At 37.4% G+C, this 26,567-nt stretch overlaps 1 protein-coding gene across 3 annotated transcripts in view; it reads right to left on the bottom strand.

The window, feature by feature from the left end:
- The window catches only part of LOC150087109 (protein O-linked-mannose beta-1,2-N-acetylglucosaminyltransferase 1-like), a 637,681-nt gene extending 611,496 nt beyond the window's left edge, over positions 1-26,185 (bottom strand). For all 3 annotated transcript variants that reach the window (XM_090372960.1, XM_090372959.1, XM_090372965.1), the window contains exon 1: positions 26,029-26,185. The gene's annotated coding sequence lies outside the window, so the exon portion shown is untranslated. The remainder of the gene's footprint in view (positions 1-26,028) is intronic.
- Between the last annotated feature and the right edge of the window lie 382 nt (positions 26,186-26,567).

Here is a 26,567-nt window from a genome sequence, read left to right as displayed (position 1 = left end):
TCTCAGGCAAGGATAGCGTGGTTTTTACTTCCTGGAAACTCCGGTTTTTCCGCAGGCAAATCGATAACATAATATGTATACAGCGCAATATTGTCTAAGTCGCTGATGCGTCTAAAATTCTACAACAAACAAACAAAACATGTAATGAACTAAAAAGCTCAGAAATAATTTCTGTTAGTAACTAGAAATGGATGCAAATAAAAAAAAAAATAACTAAAGATTTAACTAATATAAATAATGCGTCAGTTTTTGCCTCCAACGTTATTAGCACTCAAACTGTAAAAGAAAAAGGAAAAACCTCTGTAAACCTTTTTATTGTGCAAGCAGGTACCCTTTCGCTAAAACATGTTTATTGCTGTGTTCTTAGGTAGATGAACCTGGCATCGGAATTCACATGTAGCCCGAGGGACAGTAAAGTAATCTATCAGGAACCTTCCATTGACTTCTTAATTATGTTTCAAATTATTAAACTGCATTCTCGTGTTTCCCAAACTGACTACAGCACAATTTGATGAATTTGATATGCATTATGAAGTGATCTATAAATATTCAAGGATCTGACAAGTTTTTGTTAAGACAGCAGAGACTTGATAATAGAAACAGTCGATGTAAGCAAAAGTGTTATTCTCATTAGTACCGAGTATACCTCTGTATATCAGAAACAAGCGCTAAATACACCTCGGGTTCCTAGAATCAAACAGGATGCAATATTTCAAATCGTTAAGTTCCCCGTATAGAAATCACTTTTTTCTTTCTTTCTGTCAATCACCAGGAAGACATCAATACATGCCACTTTTTTATGTGACATTTGGGAAGGTTGTGCGCGCGAATCAATATTGTGGTCTATTTTACAGTTCCCTGGAGACGCCAGTGCGGGATATCAAGTAGAGTTGCTACCTATACACGAGACAACTCACTCACTACCTTTGCTGTTTCGACGATACATGAGGGGATGAGGGTTTGGAATCCTGAGAACATTTCATGTCAGTAATGAGGTAACTAGCACGAATAACCTGTATTCTTGGAGACTGAGAAATTCAGCAGACACGGTGCCCATTAGAGCAATCGAAGTGGATTTCGACTGGAATTAATTTGTACTACCTGCGGGGAAAAAATACATTACGCACGATATACCCTCAGTTTAAACTAGCTTCGCCTGTAGCCGGTGGCTACAGCAACGAGAAAAACAACAGGCGGCTCAAGGCTTTTTCTTTTGCATCGTTAGTACGGAGTGGGGAGTCAACTGAGTGACCTTGGGCCTCTGGTTGCTTTTCTTTCTTCTACAGCTTCATTTCTTTTGCTTTGATTTAACATTAGAGTGCAATATGCCATAGTCGCTGTTGACTTTTCAGTGATTCACGAAATTTTTCAAACTACAGAAAAAAAAAATCCTTGGATAGCAATGTTTCAATTAACATACATGATACTGAATATTTTAAGCCACGCCTTGTATACTACATGACACTACACATCATAATCTAAATGTGCATATGATTTACGACTAACTATCGTAAAACCATGCACAACATGTGGTTCTGATGGTCAGTATCATACTGATTAATTTGTTCTTGTAGGGTTTTAGGCGCACCAGCGACTTTGACCATATTGCGGCTTAGTGTATTAATGCCTGTAGGAGTGTGTTCATGGGCCGATCTTGCATGCTGTGCAGGCTGAAAAACCAAAATTACTCAAAGGAAAAAAGCGAACTCCTCCGACTGAGGTCTGCTAACTACAGCCCCGACTAAAGAAGCCTTTAGAAATTCGTCAGACTACCGTAGCATTTGTCGAGCCATCCCAAATTTCGTTAATTTTTGGGCAAATAGAAATCCGGCAATTATTTCTTTTTTTTTTCATACAATTTGTTATGTAAAAAAGAAATTCATAGGTTAAATGTAGTTTTAATGCAATATTTTAGCTTAAAACAAGTATTACAAAGAAATACTTTGAAATACTTGTTTTATAAAAGTACCATATCATGAAGGGTAATATAAATATTAAAAATATGACAATATATTTAATTCAGAAATATTAACTAATATCATAATATAATTATAATTATTTTTTTTACGAAAACAACGGTGCATTTTTGATATTTGGTCATAGGTATCAAGATTCATAGTTAAGCTACTGATAGAGAGCGTCCCCCCCCCCCCAAAGCAGAAAAGCATTAGCTATCTAAAAGCTACAAAGGAGAAAAGCTATTGTCAGATGCATTTGCGTTTTTTTGTGTCAATTCTTTGTGGACAAAAGCACAAGTAATTGAAGTTTCAAACGGTACTGAACCTCTAACATTTTTATAGTTTCCAGTATCATTTCAAAATGCACTCAGTTGGTCACCAGTTAAGCTTTCATTACGTTACAGATGATTATTAAAAGCTGAAGAATTTATTTTAGCTTTAAAATAAACAACTTTTTATTCAAATTAGATAGTATGCCCACAAAATCTATTTAAAGTGTTAAGTCTTAAATTATCTTCAAAATGATAAACAGACTAGGGCCATATCCCAATTCGTGACCAGAGGGTGTGTTTGATTTAAATGACGTTTAAATTGTAAAAAAAGTATATGACATATTATACTATATTAATTAAGTGCTGATCTCTACGTTTACTAATGTTATTAGTGGAGTCCCCCAGGGTTCGGTGCTGGGCTCATTGTTGTTTTGTGTATTTATTAATGATATTGATGAAGGTATATCAGGCTTAATGTCCAAGTTTGCAGATGATACAAAGGTTCGCAGGGTTGTTAATGATAGTAAAGATAGTATGCTACTGCAACAGGATCTAGAAAAGTTAGGTAGGTGGGCTGAGAACGTTGAAGCAACCCGTGAAACATTTCACAGGTTGCTTCAACGTTCCAGTTTGTATCACCTGTAAATATATAATCTTCGTCATACATTTCGTAAAAAATGCTGTTCACCTATTAATGCTAATGCCATACCTCTTTCTACAGCGAGTCCTGGATATTGGGATCTCGATAATCAGAATCAAACGCTTATTATAACACGCACGTATTTACTGAATTGCTTTATAAGCTGATAAGTTAAGAAGCAAAACTGTCGAGCGCTGCATCATTATATACGTAACTAAAAAAGGAAAATATTGATCATCTAGAAAAGTGTTCTTTTTTGGAATAACTATCGCAAAGGCACCAAAAGAACAAAAACGAGTACTCTTAAACCGTCACCAGTTTTTTTTATTATTACTTTTTTCTATTAGGTGCAAAAAATGCAGGAGATAGGTGACAGTTAATCTTAAAATATGGGCAATTTAAATTTTACGAAACATTTACGGCAATGGTATGCACAAACAAAAGAACAATGGCATGGCCCTTAATGTACGAGGAGACCTGCTTTTGTGATACACAGCACGGATAACAACAGGGCACTTTATTTGGTTGACGGACTACAAAGCTACGAGCATCCCACTTGACTTGTAGATCGAGAAATCTTAGTAATGGGCTTTCTTCCAGAGCATTAGTTGTGGTATTATTTTCTTAGATAATTCTCAGTGAGGAAGAAATACAATAGACAAGAAAGTATAACAAAACGACAAAGAACGAATGACTTGAATGAGTCTCCAAAGGCTAAATATTCTTCCATCTATAAAGGTGCAGGGTAGAAACTAGTTCTAAGAATAACGAGAGGATATAAAACAACTCGAGGTTGTTGTCCTTAAATTAAATAAATAATTTCAGCTGAAATATGTTAAACGCAAAAGAAATTGCATTTGCACAAGGCAGAATTGTGGCATATTTTGCGTTTCCATCATCCCAAAAACTTTCTGGATGCTCTTCATGGTTTTTATGGTTCTTCATCGGTACCATCGTTTCGCCATTCTCATTAAGGATAAGGTATTGGGTGATCTTCATTTGTTGACTAAGCTCAAATTCAGTTCGGCCCTAAGCCAAGCATAGCCATATTCTGAATATTTACGAGAGGTGAGCCAAATAAAAAACAAGAATTGTTTTTAACTAGTACCCATTTATGATGTGCTTCATTTTCAAAAAAAAAAGTACACCTCCACCACAGTTTAGACGCTTCACAATCATTAGTCAACTACTGTTTTCATAACAGTTGTTATCTTTTTTGCTTTTAAACACGCTCACATAATTTCGGTTTACAACAAAAAGTGTGGTTTTTGTTGTAAACCGAAATGTAAACCGCTATGAAGATTAGTTATGAACACAGCTACGGTTAAGAATGAGCAAACAACAGGAATGTCACTAGATTTAAAAAGGTAATGAAAATCAGCCATTTGCAAGTTCAAAAGCTGGTAAAAGCATATGAAGTACGAAATTGCAGTAATTACAGGGTGTTTCAAAGGCATGTAGAAAAAATACTTGACGTATTCTAGAGTCTAAAAATAATTTTTAAAAAATCATATAAAAGTGTGTCTGAATGGCTACAGAACTATGGCTGTTTGAATCAAAAAATTACTATGGAGTTTTGAAATGGTGAAATATAATAATACAAGAAAAAAATTAATAAGAATAAGCAAAATATCTGTTCCTGCTAGGTACATGCCTGCTTATTTTTATTATATTATTTTTTAGCATTTAGACATAGCTTCATATTGTTCAGAATCAGAGACGTTTGCATGACTATTTTTTCCTAATATTGTATCCTAAAATATATCTCAGAATTTTTTGAACATACTTTTGAAACCCTGTATAACAAGCTACGTATTGCGTATCCATCCACTAAAATTCTGTCAGGATGCAAAAGTCTGTATAAAGTCGACATCACATAAGAAATATATTTCTGAAATCCTAAAAATGTGATTTGTCACTTTAACTATTCGATTCCACATATACAAGAGGAGAAAATTGTAGAAAAGATTGTGAGACTCAAGAATTTAATGATTAATGATATAGATAGCCAATGAGCGCCCCACACGGGGAACAAACCAACTTGACCTGATCCTCACATCTCACTCGATACTCCTCAAGATGGTTATTTTATCTCAGACCATGACCCAATCCTAATACAACTGGAACCACCAATCCCAATTTTTAACGCAAAACAACAGGTGATACGGAGAACAATTTGCATTCCCAAATATCTCGATGTTTCTAAATGCATTACAGCAGCATCTCTCATCCCATGGTATGTTCTTGAGTCATGTGATACCCTACTAGAGCCCGACCTGTTAACTAAATGGATTATCATGGTAGCCACCACCCGCAACATCCTTACGGCTTTTGAGAGGAAAGAAGAACTCCTCATAACCTACTTCGATCGAAGCAGCATTTGATGCCGTTCAAGTACCTACCCTCCTACGACTGCTTGAAGACCACTACTACATAGTTGGGGATGCATTGCATTTCCTCTCATCACTCCTTCGGAACCGTACAATCTTACTCCATAATTCTGACAAAAGCTTTACTAAGCAAATATCTACAGGAGTACAACAAGGGGGAGTACTCTCCAGCCTCCTCTTTACTGCCATTATCTCCCCTTTTATAATCCAGAGACCAGATATATTTTCTTATGCTGACGATTTAAAAATACTGACCACCATCCAAACAAATGCAGGCTCCAATATGATCACAGAGGAAATTAACAGTGTGCTCCTCGCACTAGTAGGCTACCTCAAACAATTTGGCCTTAATATCAACCCAGCAAAGTTTGAGTGCATGCACTACTCCTTGAAGAAAGAGCCCACAACCATCTCGCCAAAGATTAATGCAGTATCCATACTTCCTGTTTCATATCATTTAGATTTGGAGGTGGTTTCTGACACAAAGTTGACATTTAACCATCGCATCAAAAAACTCATCAGGCGAAAGGCGCACCTGAAATGGAGAGCGAAGCAGCTCTTCATTACATCTCAGACAAGGTTACCGCAACAAAATATGTCAGGACCATCATAAGAGTGGTAGATGACTTTCAGCAACCGGTGAAATACCACCACTTTGCTTATTGGAGGCTTGAAGTGGTGAAACCCATGTTCAGTCTCTAGAGCAAAGTTTCCGGCATCCCCCTCCCCCCAATACTTCTCCTTCAACCCATGCACGGTACTAAGTACTATAGGTTTTGATACCTTTCGTGTTTGGGGTTTTCATAAAAAAAAAAAAAAAAAAATATATATATATATATATATATATATATATATATATCATATAGCAATGTGGAGTCGGAAATGCTTTCCTGAAGCGGTGTTGTACACAGAAGCACCATAAAGAAAAGAGACCGTAAGTGAGAAATCGTTTTAATAATACATGAAAAGAAGCAAAAGGTACATGGATTAAAGTAAGTGTTCGAAGTTTCTTCCACGGGCTACAACGCACGCCTCACATCTCCGACGCATGGACATCCGAACATTCTGGAATACTCCAGGCGAATTTCGAATTTCTTCGGCAGCTACTGCGATTCTTGCAACCAGCTCCTCAGCATTGTCAACAGGGGTGTCATAAACTAGCGATTTCATATGACCCCAGAAATAAAAATCAAGACATGATAGGTCGGGTGACCGAGCAGGCCAACGCACGGGACCACCACGTCCGATCCACTGTTGACCAAATGTGACATCCAGGTAGTTACGAACATCTCTGCTATAATGGGCAGGGGCTCCATCGTGTTGAAACCACATTGTCTGTTGCGTCGATGCAGAAATCTGTTCATCTCTCAAAAGTTGTGGCAATACTTGCTGCAGAAAGATCAAGTAGATAGGTCCGGTTAGACGACACGGTAACAGGTAAGGTCCGATGAGGTGATCTCCCATAATACCGGCCCATACATTGACCGAAAATCGAATCTGTGCTGCACGACGTCGTATTGCATGCGGGTTCTCGACCGCCCAGATATGGTCGTTATGCGTGTTGAAAATTCCTTCCCTTGTGAAGGATGCCTCATCGGAAAACAACACTTCAGCAGGAAAAAGGGGATTTGTAGCACATTTTCCAAGGTACTGTGCGAAAGCAATACGAGGTGCATAATCCTCCGGTTGCTGTGTCTGGACACGCTGCCTGGAGTATTCCAGAATGTTCGGATGTCCATGCGTCGGAGATGTGAGGCGTGCATTGTAGCCCGTGGAAGAAACTTCGAACACTTACTTCAATCCATGTACCTTTTGCTTCTTTTCATGTATTATTAAAACGATTTCTCACTTACGGTCTCTTTTCTTTATGGTGCTTCTGTGTACAACACCGCTTCAGGAAAGCATTTCCGACCCCACATTGCTATATGATTTCGAGTTGTCAGGATGTACCCTACCCCTCTTAGAAGTTCTGAAACGTTTAACTGAAACACCCTGTATATATATTCCCCGCTACTTTATGCAGCAGAAATCTGGGCTTCGGCAGCACCCACGAACACAAAACCCATCTGGGCAGCAGAGTACTGGCTCCTCAAGTACTGGCTCATACGACAGAAACGGCCCTGACCCTGGGAATTCCCAGGCTGCCCTCTCTCATTGAACAAAGGTGACTAGTAATCAGGATAAAGATGCTGACCGGTCTTATCACATCTCCTTCATTCTGGGATCTCTGTGGCTGGAGGATTCCACCTGCCCAGTTCCGAGCAACCCCAACTTACCAAATCGCTTCCTACCCTACCAGATATTCAGAAGAATCCAGGGCATCGATGCGAACTTAGAGAAACTTGCTGTTAACCGACACTATAGGAAGAGGATTCTGGATCCCACACATCCCATGCCCTCCAATCACTCAGCATAGACAGAGGGAGTTCTCGAAGCAATCTAGTGACATGCAAATTCACCCCAAGTTGTAAGGAATAGTCAACGACTGTCTGGACAGTCTGCAAAATGAAAAGCCTTCTCTTCATCGCATCCAAGCCAACATGCCCTGCACTCGACACTTTAACGCTCCAATTAATTACTGAACATACCGGGAAAGGAGCCAGCAGTGTGTGCATCAACTACACCTGTTCATGCTGTTCTCTCACACGAGCTGCGAAGACGAAAATCGGGACTTTCAAGTGTCATTTTGTTAATTTAATCTAAATGTTACGTTACACCAGTATTTATTTAATGTAATTTTTGTCATCTTAATATTTTTATGTAACCTAATGCTATTATGGAAGTCATTGTATCGTCTTATTAATGTCTTATGTCACTTGATGTCATTTCATGTAATCTTTTATGTCCTATTTCACTTAATGATAATTTATTTATTTCTGTAATATATCTGCTTGTTATCATCTCCATAAGTGTTAACCCCTGGCCGTGAATGGGCATTGCAACACGATCCAATCATGTAACTGCCACAATTGAAGGTGGTGGTGCAATAAAAATTTTCTCTCTCTCTCTCTCTCTCTATATATATATATATATATATATATATATATATATGTATATATATTTTTTTATTAGACCTATGAATATTGAATAAATAAAGTCCAAGAATTTAATCTTATTGCTAAATTAGAATTATGATATAATTAACCGCTGAACATCCATACTGCAAACATTGAATTTTTTAATTCTGTCCGATAATCAAAAAAAAATAATTAAAAACATAATGACTGCAATACACAAACCGTTTGAAATAATACCAAACTAAGCAAACAAGCCTATATAACAAGGGGGAGTACTCTACAGTACTCCCCCCTTGAAATATAACACGGAAAATAAAATTCAATCAACTGTGATGAACGTTCAGCCAATGTTGTTCATATAACGCCTATTTATGAGCACGCGTCTTTTCGTGGTAACTCCAATTCGAATACATCAACTATATAATACAAATAACTCTATACTAAAGTGTGAAATCGATCAATTTCATTTCAAAAATTAAATGTATAGCCCTGATTGCCCTAGGGCTAGCACGGACTCTAGAGCAAACCAAGAGCATTTCTCATTAAGATAGCCGGAATCGGAGTCCGGAACCACAATGTCCGTGGGGGGGGGGTGTAACTTTCCTGCCTGTCCACTCTTGCGCATACACAAACACTAAATTTTAAACAAGTGCATATTGTGGATATATCCCCTGTCCCTCTCCACTCGTAGTCGGGTAAGAGTCCAAACGGGGAATTAAAGAAATTTTATATCATTACTTCCCTGTTCCATAATGATTATCATATTATTATATTTTATAATATGGCAATCATTGACAGTTTATTTTTTCGATTTTTTAAACAAGGGAATATAGGAGATATACCCTCATCTCCAGTTACTCTCTCTCGACATTTTTTACCAGTAGGGTAAAAAATGTCGAGAGGCATTTTCAAGGTACCAAAGAGAGAAATGCATAACGAGATGGAATACATTTTCATTTAAAGCAGTCGAGTGGCAACTTCTCGGGTAACACTGTTTCATTTTAATATGAAACAAGATTGTATAATTAATGGACAATCTTGCTTCAAACATTTCACAAATATATGTGGTCTCCGCTCCAGTCTCAATTATGTCCATTTCCACCTACGATCTGCCAAGTCCCACTTAATTATCGGTTGCATCAACCACCATCTCAGTTTCTATAATTATTCCAATGCCCTCCCCATCTCGGTTTCTCTAATTATTCCCTCCATGATTCCTTCCGCGTTAAATGTGGTACTTTGCATGTGTCCACTCAGATATTCCTCATCTGGAATCTTCGCTTTTTGATCTCCTCAGGTTTAAAATCATTCTACCCCATTCTGTGAAATTTATCTGTTGCCTGTCGTTATCCTAACTCTACTAATCATGCGGAACTCTCTTTAATCTTCTTCCTTTCAAGCTCAACTTTCTCCAATCTAACTTTCCTAACACAAGGTAATTTTCCTTAGTGATTTTATACTTCAACTGCAGCTGGTTGAGGTATCAGACTTTTATGATTGCTAATGATCTCACCTCACACAGTTTGTTTACTTTATTTCTTTATTCTATCTCTTTCCCATATTGTTTATTGGTTTAAATGTCGCATTTAATCCTAAAATACGTCTTTAATTTGTTACATATTCGCATGATTTTTTTCTCCACTCCCTATTATATATTATGACCGCTTATAAATTTGCCTTTACTCCTTTTTTTTTCTATTTTCCTGTGAAGTAATGTTTTCGTAAATGTTTTACAAGCATTGAACAGTTAGCACTTCACTGACAAAAGTGATATAAAAATTCAACTAGGAAAAAAAATACAAGGGAATTACAAAGATGTCTTAAAACTCAAGATTTGATTTCATTACTTAAGGTTTTCGTAAGATACACACAATTAGTATTTAGTATTAGTATTAGTAACGGCCGTATGGTGCAAGAAAGCCTATGGCTTATGCTGCACCAGCCAAAAAAAAAAAAAAAAAAAAAAAATCCGAACAAAACAATGATATAAACAAAAATTAAATAAATAAATAAATAATAATAATTAATAAATAAATAAAAATAATAAAATGAAATAAAAAATAAATAAAAAGGAAATTAATCCTATCATCCTATGCGCTTCCCTTACCCGAAAGTACTATCCAGATGACCTTTGAATTTCCCCAAACTGTCGGCCTCTACCACCCATGAAGGCAACTTATTCCAATAATTTATAACTCGCTGGCTAAAATAAAACTTCCTGCAGTCCAATCTAAACATTTCCCCCCATAACTTGAATTTATGTCCCCTAGTTCTAGCATCATTTATAATCTTGAAAATTTCATCCTCATTCATTTTACTGATGCCTCTCAGAGCCTTAAACACCTCAATCAAATCTCCTCTAAGGTGTCTAGTTTCCAAACTCTGCAACCCACATATTCGAAGTCTTTCTTCATAAGGACGCCCTTTTGCCGATCTCACCAGGCGAGTTACCCTTCTTTGCACCCTTTCAAGAAGCTCGATGTCTTTCTTTAGGTGCGGTCTCCATACTTGAACACAGTATTCCAAGTGTGGTCTAACATAAGCCTTATATAATGGGATTATCACGTCCCTATCTCTACTTGCAAAAGTTCGATAGATCATCGATAGGACACCATGGGCCTTCCTTGCAACCTGTTTACAATGCTCAGAGAATTTCATGTCTGACCGTATCGTAACACCCAAGTCCCTTTCCTCCAGTACTGGGTTTAGTTGAACTCCACCAAGTGAATAAGTTATTTTGGGATTACTGTTTCCCAGGTGTAATACCTTACACTTTGTTGGATTAAAGCACAGCTGCCATTTTTCTGACCATTCCTGAAGTCTATCTAGGTCTCTCTGAAGAAGCTCAGCTTGACAGTGATCATTAACTACTCTACCAATTTTAACATCATCTGCAAATTTAGACATCACGCCCTCTATCCCTTCATCAATGTCGTTTATGAAAATTAAAAACAACAGTGGTCCTAATACTGATCCTTGGGGAACCCCACTTCTTACATCAACCCAATCTGAGGAATAGCCATTTATCACAACCCTCTGCCTCCTGCCCTGAAGCCATCCTTCTATCCATCTAAGGATTTTCCCAGTGATTCCAACCTGTTCTAGCTTATAAAGCAACCGCTCATGTGGGACTGAGTCAAAAGCTTTGCTGAAATCTAAATAAACAATGTCGAAATTATTCCCTAAATCCAGCTCGTGAGTGACCCTTTCGAAATAGTGAACCAGATTTGTTAAACATGATTTTCCCTTTACAAAACCATGCTGAGTATCCTTGAGAATTTCAATTCGATCCAAATGATCCTGAATTCCACCCTTGATCATTGCCTCCATGATTTTCCCTACTACTGAAGTCAGACTGACAGGTCGATAATTTCCCACTTCACTTTTAGAGCCACCCTTATGTATGGGAGATACATTTGCACTTTTCCAATCCAAGGGAATCTCCCCAGAGTCTAGTGATGCTCGCATAACCAGCCTCAGTGGTTCAATGCACTCGCTTGCCGCCTCTCTCAAGATTATAGGGTCAATTACATCATACGATTTCAGAATTGAGACTTTTTGAATTTTTTTAAGACTAGAAGAGTGTGACATTACTTATAAGAGATATTTGACACTTTTTAACTTCAATATTATTTATATACAAACGCTAATTAAAAATATTATCATATTTTTAATTATATTTTTCGGAAAATGCAGACGCACTGACACATCCTTTTCAGTTGTTCTTATTTTGAAGACAGTCTTGCAATAAGTTGTTCAAAATTTCTTCCCCAGATAACAAACCGTCTGTCTAAATGATGTATGTGTTTCAATAGTAATAGTAACAACTTTTTTATCACTATCATCATTGTCTTTTCATCGGCATTTTCTTCTTCAGACTCATTCTCGACATCACTAACAAGCAACCTTCAGTATCATGCTTAACCCCCCTTCCTCCGCAACTTGAAATTGTACACGGTAAGTTACTTTTTAGAAAAGACATACATAAAAATTAGCTGCCTTTCGAAAGCGTGGGACACAAAAATATTTTCCAAAAAATTTCACTGAAAAGATACAAAAAAATCAACCTGAAGATCGCAGCTCACAATTTTTGCGCATGCACATGTGTTCGCTTCCTGAAAGATGAAAATGACATACGAGTAAGTACATGTGATGCTTAAAAGCCAACAGCGAATGAGGACAGAGCTGGTTATGGAGTTATTATATTCAAATTTATGAATTTTTGTCGTGCCCTACTGTTTGTATCACAACTACACGACACTTGATTTTAAGGATTTGAGCAAAAGCTTAAGATAATTTTTAAGCTTTTGATTTTTCTCCTGCCGAAATATAGTACGTCATGATTTTTAATGAACTGAATCCAAATTTGAAGTCAGATATTGGCTAGCCCTCACAGATTCACAATATATTTATTTATTTTATTTTTTCTGATCAGTAGTCTCTGTGATCAATGTCCAGCAACCGTTTGCCAGCATACTGGACTTCTACCATAATTCGGTAGAAACAAGGAATGGCAGTAATAGTTTATTTTTTAACCAGCCACTGAGATTTTTTAATCAGCCACGATGCACAATTACGGCAGCATATATGAGGAGCCCACTTATTCTCCTGATTACCTATTCTACAGCCAAAATAAAGTTCATATGCCTTTTTCAATAGGGGCGTTATAGACTGAGATTTAATAGTGAGATTTAATTCAAAGGCAACCTCGTGAACTGACCTACCAATCAATGCTTTTGTAATATGTAACAGCAATAAATCACACAATCATAACTACTCACTGATCCTTATGGCATGTGGGAGGAAGGGAGGAGGAGTACAATAGTCTAGAAACTGCCGGAAAAAGCTACCAAAGCAGAAAGATTTAGAAAACTCCTTCAGTTGATAGTCCAACTAATACGAACAGGCAGATTTAGGTCTAACTGCCATATATATTCATCCTCGGAATTCTAATTGCCATATTCACCCTCGGAATTCTTTTTATGATAGTGAGTAAATGAGATAACTGCGCATTTGTTGATATTTACAGTAAGATCATTATTTGAACTCAAATTTTCGCTGCTACAGCAACGTAAGCAGGCGAGAAATCCGAAGTGTTATAAATGACCCGATCTCCTCGACATTTAAGACCAGAAAATGCTGTGGCTGATGATCAAGCCTGGGCCAATTAGGTCCTTGGGACTGGACAGTGATACATATATATATATAGCGTGTGTGTATGTCATACGAAGAAATAATGCCATACTTTACCTTTGTTCATTTAACTCGTGCTCCCATGGACTAAAACAATTTTTTGATTCCCACGTTTCACACAGTTTCTTACACAGAATGAATTGCGTTTTAATTTGACAGAAAGGCATTTTCTTCAAATAATAAAACTATTGCTATTGAAGACTGGTCTTCATTACAATTAAATGACGGATACTTTTAAAGAACATCTACTGTTTGAGTTCAATGCTTTAGTATCAACCATCCGGATCTAATCCTCTCCTAAACATCTACGATATAGAGTTACCAGGAAGTAACATCCTGTCTGCAGTCACGAACTTCCTGTAGGTAAATACATCCAGTGAAACTCTAAGAGCGACCTAGTGCCACAATTAGAAAAAATTTCCCTCTTCGGCAACCTTCGGAACAGGAATGATTCTGAATGGGGTCAAGTTCAATAGGAAAAGAAATAAGATGTGAAAGACATTTTAATATCTCTACATCTTATAAATCTTTTTCTCTTCCGATCTGTTTTCATCCGTAATATTTATGATAACAATCTGACGATTTACACGAGTAGATAATAGGACGAATGAAGTTATATTGCTTCGTCCTTGTATATCTATAGATGATTTTACGTTATTTTTTTATGTTTTTTTAACAAAAGTGGGACAGAACTAAATTTGGCTTCGGTGAATTCTGAAGAAGCAACTTATTAACGTGCAAGATCAGGCCGTTGATTGCAGATACATCACTGCTTATGCGCTCACTCAGAAATTCTATATGCCGCAGAATTCTGGACATTGAGCTCCATCCCTTTCTTGCGCTGGAACTAGATAGTTTCAGTGCAAGAAAGCAAATATTCCCTCCTCTCAAGAGTCCTGAAGACGAAGTTCAGTAGATCTCTGAAACGTTGCCAATATTTTAAATGTAAATTGACTTGGTAACACTTCAATAAATACATTTTAAAATACATTCACATGAAGTAAGTGCAGTTCGTTGTCATTCAATCTATACATAAGACTAACCATATATCATCCCCTTTCCACACAACTGAACAATTGATATGATTTCTATTTCGTCACGCATTAGTTCTGTTGAGAATACAGATCAAAGATCTGGGTGGAGGCCAGTCCATCAGTGCTACATCTCACAGACACAGATTTGTGACAAGAGGCACTGCCCTGTTGAAACACAATGCCCTTCCCCATTAGAACTGCATCACTTCCAAGAACGAAGATGTCAAAATATCTCCAGAATACGAGATATTTTGATATCTTCCACAAAAACCATTGGTCCAGCACCATTCCAAAAGATTAGAGGCCTGTCAGCAGACTGCCATACTATCTGAATGGACAAAGGTTCGGTTATAAATATTTAACTAATTCTGCGTGAAAAGAGCAAAGTAGAGCCTGGTGCTTTAAAAGTCGTTTCCCCAAGTAACAAGCCACTAAAATTTTTGCAGAGGAGAAACTGTATTAAAACGAATAATGTTATATTTTTATTGGCCCACATCTTTAACTGTATGCTATTACATAGCGATACAACATGTACGTGAAGGGCCTGCACAATATATCAACGCACTTTTAGTAACAAACTTTGCTCAACGCTCAGACTCAGGCTATGCTTGAGTCTGACTATACTTGTACAGTTATGCTCTATAGCAGTAATGAAATAAGATAGACAAAGGCTAACCAGGAGTCTTACTCGCCTACTTCTTTTTGCGAAGCGGGGGCTGTTTCACTTTTTTACGTAATAACTCTCCGCTACCTAAATCTCTCCCTCCCTGTTACTAACAGTCACACCTATTAATTGTCGGATCGATTTATTGTAAATTTATATACTGAAGTAACGTAAGCAGCCAAAACCACAGTGGAATGTAATATTTCTTGTAATACTTGTTTCCGGATGAGTTTTTTGTAAGAGGAAATTAATAAATTTACTCGGTTGGTGAACGATGTCGAGTTGTAAACTTGATAGCTGCTTAAGAAACACGGTGATTATGAAAACTTAAACTTAAGAGCAGGTGCTCTCGCTCGTACTGACAGGTTACGATCTGTACGTAATGATGACTAGCATCATAGCAGTCCGTCCTCCCACTTTCAACTTAAGCAGCTAAAAATCAAAATAAAAATTAAATTGAAATAATCATGCCACTATTCTTACAGTGCCTGTTAAATTGCTAGAAAGAAATTCCTCATACCCATGTATCCAAAATACTAATTTAAATAAGAGGAATGTTGGTCGAATTTTTTATGAAACAACTATTTGCAAGCCACAGTTCCAAATAGCTGGTTGACAAACATCGAACGTTCATCCCATAATGAAATTTAGATGCAATGAAATGAGATTAAATGAAAGTTCAAAGCGAAGCAACTCACTGTTATCATAATGAGTTTTTTTTTTATGAAAGTCCCAAACACGAAGAGGTATTAGAACCTATAATACTTAGTACCGAGCATGGGTTGGAGATTGAGAAGATATTTGTTGACATTAGACTTGAACTTCTGTAAATTGCCTCTCTTCTGTTCTACAAACAGAATAGCAATCATCATAAAGAAAAATACTCGTATTCCACAGACTGTTTCGAGTGGCGCCGCAATACAAATAATTAATAGCACCAGTCATATGAGAAGTGCTGTTTAATTATACTTTAACACATTCCGCAATCCCTTACACCACGAAATCAATGTCAACAAAATGTCGATATCTAAATTTGCGCATGTTATTTTTAATGCTCACGCTGCATTTGCGAAGGCGATTTAAATAAAACCGGGAAGTCGTCGTAAATTGTAGCAAAAAAAATTAAACTGTTGTTACACATTATTTTCATATAGTCTGGTGGCAAGCGACACTCAAGTGCCAAGCGCCCCATCTTTTGACATCCTCCTTAAGCGGCCAATGTCCAAGATGGCTGCTATACTGTAGTCATATCAAAATCTGTAATCCGTTTTTGAAGTGCAGAAAGAACATAATCCAGATAATATTCACGGTATAATGGCGCCTCAGAACAGTGAAACGTGCGTGAACCAATAGCAAAAAACGGCCTCGAAAATTCTCAACGCCTCGGACAAAGAAACGAATCGCGTTGGGTCTCTGGAATTCTACAGAACGGTACGAGGTGGGCGTTGTCCTCTGGTGTGTACTTGCAAGAGGACATCGCCCGGACGCATCGCTCGTACCGCTCTTTCTACGCTTGAGATGATACCAGAAATTTTGTTTGAAGTGTTACTTCACCCTTCATACTCGGACTAGGCGCCGAATGAGTCTTCATCTTTTCTAACTACCGAAAGGGCTACAATTATACTTGCTAATTAGACTATTGGCTTAGATTTCGCTAACCTCTTCCAAGCCAAGGATGTTTTCACATAAAACATCTTTCGTGCGTACAGGGTACACGCGTTGATTTTTTTTATTTTTGACCGACGTCCTCGAGAAATGCTTCAAATAACAATGGTTACGAAATGGTTTCATCTGGATTCTAAGGATTTTTTTTTCAGTCATATACTGACTGAAATATACTTCAGTCAGTATATGACTGAAATCATATACTACTCAAATTTATTATTGCCTTAAGTATGAAAAACGATTCCTGGTAATTTCCTTTTTCTTTTTCGTTCAGATAAAAGGCAAGATGCCTAAAATTTCAAAACGGAGAGCAGGACAGTGACAAAGTCCATTTGACTTAGATAGTTTCGTAAACAAAATTGTCCGTTTGTGGCCAAAGAAATCGAAGAACTGTGCGCCGCAGAGGGCAGCACTAATTTTGGATTACTGTGGTAATCACTGCAAGGCAAAATCGTTTCGTACTTTTTCAAGAACGATCCAAGGAAACAGCAACAATAAACTGAACGATATTCAAAACTTCCTCGTAGCCAAATAGCAGAAATCAATATAACCAGTTTATGGCTTCAGCAAGCTCGACCACTTCTAGAAAAAGCCACGATGATCATGTTGCACGAGGTATTCCCAAACAGAGTAGTTTAGTTTAACTAATGTAGATAAAACTGGCCGCCACGATCTCATTTTAATTTTCTGTGTTAACTGAAAAAGGAGAGAACATTCATTTCTAAGTTACGCAGTTTTAGTGACTAGGAAAATAACATGATTGTGCTTAACATGTTATAAAGTTTTAAAAACAATCTACATAATCGATTCGTTCAGTTTTCAGTTCCGAATTTGAAACAAGGGAATGGTGGAGGGGGGGAGATATTCCCTATCACTGAAACGTTTCTGGGTAGCAATTCGACAAGGAAAGAACATAAAAGAACACAAATGATAAATTATAAACATACACGATAAAAGAACATAAACCATATTCTCAAAAGGTGAAATATTTTCTCATCTTAGATGAAATGATATTTTGTTTTCAATTTCAGCTTTTATTTATATCCGCGTTGCTGAACAATATACATAAAGATATATTGTACTGAGCAAACCTCACTTTTTTGCACAATTCCTACCGACACACATCCTCCCCAACCATAAAGTCTGAGGCATTCCAACTAATCATTTTAACGAAAATACAACCATTAACCGTATTTAGCCAGTCACCTGAACGCGTGTGCTACTGTGCTCCAGCACTAACCGCTTGGCTACTTCATGTCTGGAAGCAGCTACATAACAGTTAATAGCAATTGCCATTTCAATCAATGCCTTTGGTGCAACGTACAGGTCATAGAAGGGAAAAATAGGGGGAAATAGAGAAAAAATATATATACATATAAATAAAACAAGAATGGCGTATTAAAACCTCACTTTTAAACTTTGCATACAGTAATTTTATTGATTTTGCTATCTTTTTTTTTTATTTTTTAGGCAAGGCTTAGCCTCTATCAGTTGTTAACCGCTGGCCAGTGCTGCCGAAGGGGTTTTGTCGTCATATTATCTGCATATACCCCATCTCCTCTACTCTATTGTACTGTACAACGAAGATCATTAATTAATTTTTAAAAAATTAAATGGACCTAGTATATTGCAGTCAACAAGCTCATAACAGCTTCATCCAGAGCAACGCCTAAGACTCGCCAGTCAGCTCTACTGCCCTAATCCGCGCAGTTGCCACTGAATTGCAACGATCAGAACTATCCCCAAATACCACCTTTGCATTCCTGCTAAGAGCGCAAAAATTAAATGTTAAGTTGTGGGGGTGGGTATGAACTGTTAGCCCAGGTGCTAGAATAGCTAGGCGCGATCCTGTATGCATTACTGAACGAATAAGCAGAGAAAAGGGGAAAAAAAATTTAAAAACGATCACAATATCAAATTTATGTGGCCTCCGTGAAACGTGTAAAGTTCCCAAGTACGAAATATCATAAAACAATCCAATGGCACAAATGAAGGCTGTAATTATAAATAAAAAGCAAAACGAATAAAAGTAAATAAGATGAAATAAATTGCGTCTAGTCTCTCCTCAGAAAGCTGCTACACCTATGGCTGATGAAACGTAGTATAGCACAACACCGACGGACAATGAATTTTATACGAGTACAATCTAAAATATATAAGCTGGTCAGTTCACTGAAAAGTTTTATAGCTAAGGTATGCAATTTTCTGAAATGGTATAATTAATGTAAAATTACACAATTTATTTAGAAATTTTTAAAACGGATTTAACTGTGACGTTATGAGCGAGTTCTTGTTATTTTCGAGGTCGCTTTAACTGAGTTTGACTGCATTTCGAAAACCAGACAAATGTATAAAGGGACTGATTTGAATAGCTGTATCCTTTTTCTATACAACAAAAGGAAAGAAACTAATACCTACTAAACCGTGAATCCACCGCAACAGCAATGAGGAAATGTGGTCAGCAGAGCGGCATGTTGGATAACAACGCCCTCTGAACAAGACCAGAAAAGAAAGAAAAATAATCAAACTGAAGGAAACAAATTCAATACAAGGTATGCTAGTACAAGTATTAGTTTGTATTTCTATCCTAAACTTCTGTAAATGCAGTCCCCTATATGCTTCAATAATATCTATTTCGGGAATAATAATTCAGTAAATGTATATGTAAATTTAAGGTTCAATTACATTTCAATTGTCTTTTATCAAAAAGAAAAAAAATTAATGCTCACAACTGATATCGAAATCAGAGGAATAAAACGTACAGCAAATGATGTAACTAAACTATACAGCCGTGCAACGGATGATAACAATCTGACGATTGTTACCATCCGCTCTAAATTCACTTTTTTTTTCAGCTGCGTAAAACGAGAAAGAAAGCTTATTCTTATGCACAATGTACATTATGAGTAAAATCCATTGCGGTAATGCATACACAAAACCAGAGTATTTTCGTGGGTAGCACAATGGCTATAATCACCGTCCACCCCGCACCGTAAGAAAAAGATCTGAGTTCGAATCCTCAATGACGCGCTTTTATGGGCTTTTTCACACCGTGGCTGCGTTACTCGGTCTCAAGCGAAGATAGCAAGATTTTTTCGTCCAGCAAAACAGGCAAACCTATCAGAGAACACAAACAATTTACAGACATAACATACATGGGCTGAATTTGTTCTGGGGTAACATTAACATGAAATATATAAAAAACAAAATGCATAACCAGGGATAACTCGCCGAGACCTAGTTAATTAAAGTACGCATTGAGTAACATTTCCGGAGCTTCCGATTTTTATTTCTTAAATTTGTTGAAAATTTTATTTTTCTTGGATTAAAAGAAGTCAAATGTAAATAAATAATATTGTTACCAATTAGTTCCTATTTTATTAACTTATATAAAAGTAATTCTTGTTACTTCAGTACACATACCCACAAAGTAATATTTTGTAATCATAGTGCGTGAAATGTTCTGTATTTAAAGTTCCGTGATGAAATAAATTAAACAATCGTATTATACTGTCAATGCTTTCGTAATGCAGTTTGTTATTTCTTCTTAGATTTTAGTAACAATCGAAGTATAACACGTATTTAACGTTTCTGCAGTGATTAATATAATAAGCAAACAGATTCATGTATTTAGTAAACTGATAACAAAAACAACTTTCTCAAACTGCAACGAGTTTTATGCGCGAACCAAGAACATTTCATTTCTGACCATCATTCCTCCAATCAGCGCACGGCAACAAACAATGCTTCAGCTACAATATACTGTAAGTGATATGTACGTGATATATAGGCTATGTATCAAAAAAAGAAATAGTTGTTGGATTTCTATATTTTCCAATTTTTAATGAAATTTGGGATGGTTCGACAAATCTTTATAAAAGGCCCAAATATAAAATTTTATGAAAATCTGTCCATTGAGGGTGGAGTTATTACATGCAGACAGACGGAGGACGAATAGACAGACAAAGTGAAGACAGTTATTCGCATATGTATGCGAATTGCCTAAAATGCACCGAACTTGGTCACACAGTTTCTTAATAAGCAATTTCAAGTTTTATTTCTAGAAACGCTATCCCGTCCTTAAACAAAGAACAGAATAGGGGAGAACATTTCACTGCGTGTAATTAAGATATTACACGGAAAGGGAATACAGTCTACAGAAGCTTGAACTTCAGTGGGTTGGTGCTTGAGAGAGAAAACAATTTGTGCTGATTTGGTAGGGTTAATCAGGAGTTCAAATTGATAGAGATAGGATCCTAAGTAGTGTAACATTTTATTGATCTTTTTATTTATGTTTGAGATATGTTCGCCGGGGTTATTCTGAGTATATAGCTTAATATCATCGGCATAGCAGAGTATGTCTTCTCTCTGTTGCACACAGAATAATAACTCCAGTAAATAATACTCCGGAGAGGACTCTGTCTTCTGGAACTCCCGCAGTGATCTTTCTCGAGATTATGCCTTGATCCGCTGTAAGAAGAATGCTTCTGTCAGAAAGTAGAGTTGTGATAAACCTCATGTCACCTTTCATATAGAAGTACTTTTCTAGGAAGTGAACAAACGAGGGGATGCTGATTGAGTCAAAGGCAGCTTCCAGCTCGACATACGTGACGGCAAGCTGTGCTTTAGCTTCTAGTGTTCTGAGAACGGTGCTGGTTATGGATGTTAAATTGGTGACTGTGAATCTTAAGGGAATGTGGGGGTTTGTGAGGCATGATTTGATTGGTGATGGTTGAGAGTAACGTCTTCTCCAAGAGTTTCAAGAGGCTAGAAGAATGAGAGATTGGCCTGAACTGTTTAATGAGGATTGCAGATTGGCATTTAGGACATGGCCTCATAGCATATCTGTTCCAGAGAAGGGGAAAAGTAGTGCTGTGTTAAGACATGGTTAAAAATTGATAGTAGAAGATCGATGATAAACGTGCGGAGGCATTTGATCATAAACTGCGGCACGAGACCAGGACCTGCAATTATGGTGGGCGGCAATCCATTTATAGCAGTTATAAGCTGCTTCCTAGTGATGCAGACGGTGGCGGACATATCAGTAGGAACGTTGTTGACTGGTAAGTTGCCTGAATACATCGGCGCCACAGTGTTTGAGAACCCTGCAATGTGGTCCATCCACAGTTCAAGGTCCAGTGTTTTAGGAATTCCTGTATGCTGAGAGTCATAAAACGATTTGCCTTTTCGTACGGTTGCATTTAAATGCTTTTTAATTGCAGATGATTTCTGGCGGTTGAACACTGCCCGAGCTCTGGAGAAGGCAATGCGATCTTGTACAGCGCCTGACTCTTTCCATCTGTTATGCAGATTTTGTTTTTCTTGAAAACTGCTGTTCAATTGAGTTACCAGCAAACTCTCGAACGGGGAGTGATGCAGACAGTATTTGTTGCACGATAACTTGCGATAGTTCGAATCCATCTGGTCATGATGTCCACAGCTAGTTCGAGATCGCAATTATTGAGAGCCTCCCAAGGTATCGAGGATGCGGCTTCGAGATATCGTGGTAGATCAATGAATTTAGGTGCTGTGATCTTTTTTGGAGCCTTGGATATCGAAGTTAGGTGCGGCTAAGTGCATGACAAGGAGTTCATGATCGGATTGAATGAGATTGTGAGGACTGTCTTCGAGGTCGCATGGTGCTGAAGAGAATATCAAATCTAAGCGATCAGATCCTCTCGTGGGGCGGCAGTTAAGTAGACTAATACCCTGTGAATCCATACTGCTAATGAGTTTCCCACTGAGATGTGTGAGAGTAGATGGAAGATTGAAATCACCACAAATAATGTGCTTAGCGGAGGCGTGGAGGTGGTTTACCAGCCAGTGGATGGCATCTTCAATGATGTCACTGCTTGGGGCCTAGTGAAATGTATACTGTTGCTATGTCTATCAGGTCGGTGTTGAGCCTCAGGGACACCATAGCAGCTTCAAATGCAAGGGATTGGGTTACCACAGAATGTGCCAATGAGAAGATTGTGATATTGTAGAGTACTGCGACTACCCCTCCTCTACGATCCTCTCTAAAGGAACAGAGCATCTGATATCCGGCCTGAGGAGAACAGGCAAGGGAGTCTCACCCATTCTCAAGCCACGTTTCGGCAATGCAGATAATATCAAGGGTTTTCAACAGCACAAGCTGTTCGACAGTGTCTAAATTGTTACAAATACTCCTTGCATTTTGATAGACAATTCAAATAATGGTAGCCATAGTAACTGGAGTTCGTACAGGTATCAAGTCTCTTTTTAAGGTTCGCACTGGTTCTCTCTGCGTTATAATGTGACAGGGATATACATCACAGGTCTGGAGCTTTGGGGGATTGCCATTATAATCAGCTGAGAGTTGGATTGAAAGTTATGTTTCCTATGATAAGTTTGTTCTCGGTGAAGCTATCTGATTTCTCATGCGCTTTGTTGGTTTGGAAGTGTGGTAGCTTTCATTGCTATTGCGTTTGATGATGATGTTGGTGGTTTATTGCGGTTTTTTGGTTAGGAAAGGCTAGGATCTAGGAAAGGTTTGACGAGGGTTCCAGGGGGTGGGGTCATGGCCTTGGTTCCTGCACGACGCTCATCTTCTCTGGGTAAAGTAAGGATGAAAGAGGCGTAGGTTGGGTATCTGATTCTTCTCTGTTTAACGCCAATATTTATTCCGTGTACTTCTGGCCTTAATTCTGCCTGGTTTAGTAGTCGGTTCAAGTCGAGATAAAAAGATTTTCCCACAAGTCTGAACAACTGTGTTGTGTGAATAAGAATGAATCCCTTAGACGAAAGTTGTGCGGCATCTCTAGTGCCCTGTTGTCTTCCATGTTCCATTTTTTTTTTTTTTTTTTTGATATGTTGAATATATCATCCTGGTTGGAGTGAAACTGTTGATCGGTGAGAGATGCCTTGGGCAGGGAGTGGATGCTGCCTATAAGCCTTGCTGGTGGGATATTTTGGATGTTCTGAGCATCTTTTTGGCCAGTGACTACTTTGTGCAAATGTCTTGATGCACCCTTTCCAGTATAGATTGTCTCTTCTAACCTTTTAGGTTTGGTATTATTTTGGGTCGGTACTGTGGAGAAGGCCACTTGAGAAGTCTTTGAGTGGCTACCCCTAGTGGTGTTAAATGCAGGTTTGGGAGAGTTATCTTCACTAAGACCTGCATCTTTGCTATTGAGCTGATTCATATTTCGTTGTGTGACAGCTGTCATTGGACTAAGAGTATATAAAATAAAATAAATTTTCTGTTTATACTCCGAGACGACCAAACGAGTTCACAAGATAGACAGAATACAAGAAACAGCACCGTATTCAGCAGTCACGGGCTTGAACCCCGGTCACTCAAGGCACGTGTACTTATGCACCTGCGCGCCTGACCACTAGGCTACGGCGGCCTTATCAATCGATTACTGAAATCTCTCGATTACTAATCATTCAATCATGCTCACCACTAGTTTTGAATCTCTGTGGCAAAAATTTACAATGAACCAAATTATTACTAATCCAACACGGAACACATATCGCTAAATTTGAAATGCGCAGTACTCTCCGAGAAAGTAACAATTCAAAATCTGTCATTTTGCAATAAACCATTTTTAAGAATATGAATTTATATTTAACATCAAATTTAGAAACGCAACTTGATTTCACGATTCATTATTTGGTACAAAGTGAAGATAAAAACGATATTATTTATTTATAGGCCATAGCAATAGCAAAGCGGGCAATAATTCGATTTATTTCCAATTGTGTTACTTTAAGAGTCATTTAAGGTGATGTTTTAAATTGTGACAGCTTTAAAAAAGATGCACATATGATAAACATCATAAAGTAAATTATGATGTAAATGTTTAATTGTGAACGCAAACATGCAAAAAAAGCATATCACTGTGAAATACAGCAGAAAGTGAATTTAATTTTAATATCATTAAATAAAAAAATACAAAAAAAATTAAAATACAGTAATTTAAAAATACAACAGAACTGTAAAAATCAGAGTAACATTTTGGAACGTAAATTCACTTTACTAAGCTCAAAAGATCCGATTTATTTTCATTTATTTAAATGAAGGGTTAAAGTGGTTTAATTTGGTTGCTTCGTTGTTCGCCAATTTCTTGCAACAACGTTTAAAATTCCGAGTTTAAATAAACGTTTTATTTTATTTTTACAAAAGTTTGATTCAAATCTCTCTTTTTTTTACTACCCTCCATAATTTTTAAGTCATCTATTTTTTTTTTTTTCTTTATTGATAAATTTTGAATAAGCACTGCACTACAAATATCTTGGGGTCCGAGAAATATCTATTTTGACTGCGCATTACATTTAATTTTCAGCTCTATAAGCGACGATCCAAAAATCCCAAAAAAGCAGAATTTTCCTATTCGATAAAAGAATGTACACGGTCATCATAATTTTGTGTGTGGGCCTTTAATGAAAAATTTATGGGGCAATAGCCATAATTTTTAGCATAATTTCGGCACGCGTGTGCAATGCAAACATAAATCAGAATAGAGAGAAAAAAAATAGGGTAAAGTGTACACTGATTTAAATCAGAAGCGTTCCTTTTTCTCGTCTACCCTTCTGCGTTTTCAGCTTTCAAGTAAAACAGCAGTAGTGCTCAAATACTTAAAAAAATTGTAACACTACTTATGCTACTTTGTATGGCAAAAGTACTTCCTTTTTTGCATTATGATCGTGCTAACAGCTCAAAAAGTATAATTTTTGACTTGGGTCACTTTTCTCACAGGAATGCGTTCTTTTAGAGTGATATATTCAAAGTTAAAACATAAATAACATAGTACAGAATTTTGCTTCTAGACTCGCTCATCACGCACGCCCATATAGATAAAACAAAACAGAGTGACAATATTGCTTTGAAATATTTGTTTGTCTTACCCGAATAGATGTTTTCTGTTGCAACAGTTTTAGGCAATATATCAGAACTTCAAAGAAAATGCTCCCAAGCAATTTTAAGAAAAGGTAAAATAAAAAGTAATTCAGTCTCAGCAGGGAAATTATTCAAAACTTTTCTCACTGACTTGGAATTCTACATATCAGAATTCTCTGAAACTTAGAAAATTCTGCATCTACCACACTGGACCCATCCGTGTCCCTTCAAGCGTCAATGGTTTTTCAGTTCATTGGCGAGCTGTCGGTAAGCAAAGTTTATCATAATTATTAGTAGTTGTCCTGCCTGCGAGATTAACACTCACTTACCTTCAGAAGTTGTCACCTGTAGGAGGCTACCAGACTGCTCACGAACAAGGTCAGTCTCACCTTGATGCTACTCAGCTCTGCATTCCCACTATTCGTGCGTACCTCATCCGGACAATGCACGTTTTAGTGCGGACAACAGCCTTCGGGCAGTCACCAAACCCGCTTCACACTGCTGATACACTACTGTACGACGAAGTGACAAGAGGATGGTGACGTCACAGCCAGAAGAGTCAATTGCACAGCGGGTAGGTCCAGCAAAGAATCGTACACTAAGAAGATTATGTGGGGGGCGGGGTAACGTTTATTACTTATGGGGTTATTTTTTTTGTATATCTTCCTTTTGTATTAATATTTTAATTTTTTTTATTACTTATATCCCCTCTTTATATATGTATATCCCCGTAGTCCAATCCTCCCACTTAGCATCTGACTTGTTTGTTCTCAGAAGATTACCTGACTCGAAGGGGACCTTAATTATTTTAAGTATTTCTCCACAGGATTGGCTGAGTTTCGGAATGACAGACTCCAACACATGAATG

Source organism: Mastigoproctus giganteus, chromosome 4 (genome assembly GCF_048544385.1).
Source record: "Mastigoproctus giganteus isolate SK-2022 chromosome 4, ASM4854438v1, whole genome shotgun sequence".
NCBI lineage: Eukaryota > Metazoa > Arthropoda > Arachnida > Uropygi > Thelyphonidae > Mastigoproctus > Mastigoproctus giganteus.
Note: the sequence above shows the minus strand (reverse complement) of the source record. Positions and strands in the feature narration are given on the sequence as shown.